The sequence below is a fragment of the Vulpes lagopus genome, chromosome 16 (assembly GCF_018345385.1).
Source record: "Vulpes lagopus strain Blue_001 chromosome 16, ASM1834538v1, whole genome shotgun sequence".
In the NCBI taxonomy this organism is placed as follows: domain Eukaryota; kingdom Metazoa; phylum Chordata; class Mammalia; order Carnivora; family Canidae; genus Vulpes; species Vulpes lagopus.
The window spans coordinates 50293013-50299012 of NC_054839.1; positions in this window are offsets into that span (position 1 = coordinate 50293013).

Sequence of the window (6000 nt, forward strand, 5' to 3'; positions counted from 1 at the left end):
AATATCCAATTACTATAAGAAGGTACTCTGTAAACACCTTCACCACCAACCCCCAATTGCTTTTCCTATATTCTCCTCTAGCAAACTGCACCTAGTATGTGTTAAACCTATTAAATAATGGCTGAGCTAAAAAATGAATGGAATATGTTAAGTGTGGCACAAAAGAGCATAGCATTCATTCATGTAATTTCTTTTGAAAAAAAAAGTAACAAAATTCATTTAAGAGGTCTAGATAATATTTATTTGATCCAGAAATTCCATTACTGGATATTTGTTTCCCATATACACTGCATATGTGCACAAAGACAAATGTAGTAGGATGTATAATATCCTGTACAGGATGTATATCCTGTGTATACATCCTGTAGTAGGATGTATAATAAAATTATCCATAATACCATAAGAAAAAACACCATGTAAATGTTCTTCAATAACAAACAGGTTAAAAACACATTACCTCCACAAAATGGAAACTGTATAGCCATTAAAAGGTATATATGTTAGAGAATGTGTGTGTCTATGTGCATGCACATGTATAAAATGCATGTAAGTATGAGTCATGGTTACATATGTGTATATAGTATGAATATATACCATACAGGTGTATTTATCACATATATGAATGCACAAATATGAAAAGATCTCCAAAATTAGTCAATTAAAAAAAAAACAGCATACAGAGCAATATTACATATTATACCTGTCAATTCTAGAAACCATTCAAATTTCTGTTAACCAAGATATGAATAAATAAATTGTGTTCTGTTATATAATAGAACACAATATCACAAAAAAAATGCTATAGCTATAGCTACGGCAAAGAAAATGAATGAGCTGTAGCTATATATACAATGTACTTGAATTTGAAATACTTTTGATGGGGCACCTGGATGGCTCAGTGGTTGAGCGTCTGCCTTTAGTTCAGGTTGTGATCCCGGGGTCTTGGGATCGATTCCCACATCGGGTTCCCCTGCTTCTCCCTCTGCCTGTGTCTCTGCTTCTCATTCTGTGTGTTTCTCGTGAATAAATAAATAAAATCTTTTAAAAAAATGAAATACTTTTGAACCAAATAAAAAAGACACTGAATACTTTTAATAAAATTCAAAACTTGGCAAAGCTGAACAGTAGAATTTAGTTCTCATACATTGGTGATAAAGAAGAAAATAAAAAAAATGAGCATCATAAAATTTAGCTTTGTAATAGCGATAGAGATTGTCATTGCAGGGACTGTGTGTGCACGTGTGCATGTGCGTGTGTGGGCAATGTTGTATTTGTTGAATTTGGTAGTGATTACATTGCAGTTCATGTCATAATAATTCATTATCTATATTAATATTTTATACACTTTCTATGTGTGGTATTTAATGAGTAATAAGATACTAATATGAAATGTAAGGTAATAATCAGTATGCACATTATATCTATATTTGTGTTAAGGAGAGAGTATGGTATATTTACAAATGTCTGTACTTATATATACATAGATGATTTTGTAGAGGACAACCGGCAAGTTGAAATGAGTAGTTACATTGGAAAACAAAATATAATAAGACAGAAATTGTACCTATATTGTCATCAAGCAAAACACTAGCCTAGTGAGTTTATGTTTTCCCTTGAAGAACTTCTTTTCAATTACTTGGTAGAAGGACTAAGCTTTTGAAAATACGTTTTTCTTATTTTCTTAAATCAGCAAAATATCAGGTATGCTTGGCTCTTCTCAATTGTGTTACTATATTTGAAGTCTAGTCTGAAGAAGTTTTCAATTAGCTACTTTGAAATATTTGGCATTAATCAAGTTCCACTACATAAACTTTTATAATATATTGCAGCACTGAAAGCAGCAAATTGACCCAACAGCAGCAAAAGATGAAATAACAAAATGAATTGAATGAATTTATTAATTTCTAATTGTATACAAGTTACATTTCTTAGTTTATTAGGGGGAAATGACAGCAGAACAAAAAGCAAAATAAATATTAAAAGTAAAATACTGTTATGTAATATACACATGCAATTACTTGTAAGCTGGACAAATCTTTTTTTTTTTTTTTTTTGTAGCTACTGAATACATTTATCAATGCGATGAGAATGCATTTGTTTGCATTAGAAAGGATAACCCATTGGTCTTTTACTTGGCCATTACGCTGTATTGCTTCAGTATAAGGTGAGAGGTGATTCAGCTGACTCTTCATCCCTGCTTTCAGACTTCAGGAAAATCTGAAGGTGTCTTCTGAAATCCGAAGTCTGTTCTAAACTTGTTTTGTGAGAGCGACACACAATAAGTAGTGATGAATGAGTTTCTCCTTGTGGTCATGAACTTTTGCAGAAATACTCCATTAAGTTTAAATCTTTTGAAAATATCGTGCTTCGAAGAGGGGCTAGCAAAAATGGAAAGTAATCCTGTATATCTTAAGGAGATGCTTCAGCATTTCAGTATATGGTAGGAACTTGAGAACTTTGTTTAGGTTTAACTTTTATAGCTATATCAGTCCTAAGACTGCAATGTGGTCAAGACTCCATATTAATATGGTCCACGTTGCTGATTAAGATTCTTTTTTTTTTATTTTTATTTTTATTTATTTTATTTTTTTATTTTTTTTTGCTGATTGAGATTCTTAAGCAGCTGAAATAAAACAGATGAGAAGCATGGATCAAAATATGGCTTAGAAACAAATCCAGAATCTCTGTAAGCAGTCCAGTTAATATCTTCAATAGAATAATCAGTGATTGCTTCTTTGAAATCTCACTCCTTCAGTTGCCTGTCATTTGGCTCTAGACTCCTCAGCAATGGAGACCGGGAGAAGGACATCTGATAATGTGGGAACATGTGCCTATGTCCACTTTCTCTTTCTTTTTCCCACTCTGAAGACAGTAGTCATTGTCATTCTGCATGCAGGAGAGATTGCCGTTTTGTTTAATGCTCTTTTAGAATGTGTAAGACACAGGCTAAGAACTTGGGGAAACTTGGATACAAATCCTAAAATCTTTATGCACCTAAAATCCTTACGCACAATCTTTATGCACTATGTGAACATAGAAACAGTTTTAAATTTTTAGTGGCTCAGTGTTCTTTCTTTCTTTCTTTCTTTCTTTCTTTCTTTCTTTCTTGAGAGAGAGAGAGAGAGAGAAAAAAAAAAAAAACAATGAGAGAGTAAGGAGGGGAGCAGAGGGAGAGGAACAGACTCCATGCTGAGCACAGAGCCTTATGTGGGGCTTGATGCCACAACCCTGGGATTATGACCTGAGCTGAAACCAAGAGTCGGATGCACAGTTGACTGAGCCACCCATGTGCTCCAATGTGGCTCAGTGTTCTTATCTATAAGATGAGGATGATCATACTTGCAAATTTATTTTTTTAATTAAAAGAGATAATTAATATGCTACAGAAGATCTGCAATGTTCATTTTAAAGTGTTGATCTGAAGGCAAAAATTGGTGCAAAGTTTGCATAGCAGTGATTAAGGTCAAATATAAGAAATCTATTTTTCAGTAGAGTATAGCAAGATATATAATAGTTTTTACATTATGTTTAATATTATATTCTTAACTTTTATTTCCATTGAATAACAAAATATTGATTTTTTTTAAACATAATGGATTATGCTTACAAAAGCAGCATATCTATATGTACTAGGTGTAAACTAAACAGGAAATGTGCAATATACTTATAAATAATATTATAAATTTATTGATAGACATAAAAAATATACATAAATGAATAGAGCCACAGGGGTGTATGAATGAGAAAAGTCAATTTTGTAAAATTAATTCTACCCCTCAAAAAATCTACATCAGTAGAATGAAGTTCTGATGAGAATCCTTTTCTGGGTTACAAACTGCCAACTTTTCCATTGCAGAGAGCAGAGAGGAAACAGTCTCTCTCCTGACTCCCATAAGGCTCTAATCCTATTCATAAAGGCTCCACCCTTTAAATCTCACCTAGTTGTAATTATCTCCTAAAGGCCCCACCTCTTAATACCATCACATTGAAAACTGGCTTTCACTAGATGAATTTTGAGAGGGCAAATTTAACCCATAACACTAATTTACTGCCTAATATAATGGGTGGCCTTTTCTTATTTCCCATTTTAGCTTCTATCCACATTCTAGCATGTTCAAATCCCATTCCTTCTTAAAACTCTGTTTCTTTCCTTCCTCTCTCTCTCTCTGCTATCTTTGTCTTTCTTGAAGCCTGGTGCCTAGTTGATTAGATTGTGTTCTCTCAGGTCAGACAGGGAATTATATAACATTTTAATATTGACCAATTTTGGTAAGTTGGGTAGGGTAATTAATTTCTCTGAGTTTCATTATGGATTTGCTAATAGTTATTTCATCATAGGCTTTAAAGAACCTTAAAAGATTTAAAGAAGTAACACATATAAATTGCATTGATACCCACAGTAGGCATGTGATAAATATTTTTAGTTTTCACTACTAATCTATATTCTGTTAATTTTTTCTTTATCAATGGTAAATACATTTGGCAAAATTTACGGCTAACTCAGTAACCATTAATTTAAAAAAGTAAGTCCTGTAGTTATCCCATTCGGAAGAAATCTCAAGACAGGTATTTAAGAGATGGCATAGAAATTCAGTAATAAGTCTCATGCTCATTCTGCCATCTTCACTCAATCCCCTAACTGTGTAGGCCTATGGTTGCCTTCTTATGGCTTCACTGGTTTCAATATGGATATTGCATTTTCAGTATCATGTTCCCTTCTCAATTAGGAGAGGAATGAATAATACAAATTTTTGTACTTGGATAGATTTTCCTTTACATTTAGGAAATTTCATCTTATCCAAGTATTTTTATCTCAATGATATTAGGCAGTACTATATCTTATGTCCAGCTTTAGCAACAGGGAATGTTGGACAGTTAAGTTTTCCATCTGGAATATAAGAAGGCCAATAACAAGGGGGAACTGAATGGCCTTTGCATAGCTATGGCTTCCAAGACAGGATGGTATGGTGGCTTTCCTCCTTGCTTGCCAATTGCAACTTCTCCGAATCTGTTATTCCTACTGTCACTCATCTCCATTTCTTCTGAAATCTGATTGTACTTTACTATGAATTGCAATTCAAAGTGTATAAAACTAATTTATAAATTAATAACCATCTTATATTTTACACCATCGCACGCAAATGCAGTGACTTACTTCATCCCTCACCACTCTTCATATACCTTTAAGCACCATGGCCTTGATATCTTCCTTGTCTTTGAAGCCAGCTTCTTCACTTTACAAATTGATAATGATAATGTTACCCATTTAGGTAAGATAGATAATAAAAGTGATAAAACCTGGCACAAGGAACAGACTGAAAAAAATATGCCTTGGTTTTACATCAATCAAATAATATACAGTTTCTCTAAGCAGCATTTTAGCAGGTTGATTTGAAGGCTATATATATATATATATATATATCCACATATATATATTTAATAAATATATGAGTTTAATAAATCTAAATTAGAAGTTAAAATCTTTATTAATTCTATAAGGACATTAGTGATTTATCATACTCATTTTCTTAAAAAATTATAAGTGATTTCAACCTATTGGAATACTGTGTCCCAAGGTTTCCAATTTTTACATGGTTTTCTGTGTTCCACAGAAGTAAGATGGTTTATGGGCCTGAGAGGTAATAGAGAGGAAACCAGAAAAATAATATGTGGACTCCTCAGATATAAACATATTTACACCAATACACCAATTTAATTATAATTATTTATTCTACCCTGGGCTACTCTCATACCTTTTGAGATGCTATATTCAATAATAAATGATGTCTATTGTGAAGACGACAGGAAATTGTAAGTGATATGACAATCTTTAGGACAAACTAAGAAGATAAGTGCTGTGAATTTTGAAAAAAATTGTGAGGGGATGAGTTTTTTGCTCATTTCAAGCTCATTCCCATAAACATATTCAAATACCTTAATTTCTTAAAATTATAAAGCTGAAACTACAACTGATGGTTTCACGCTTTTTTCCCAACAAAT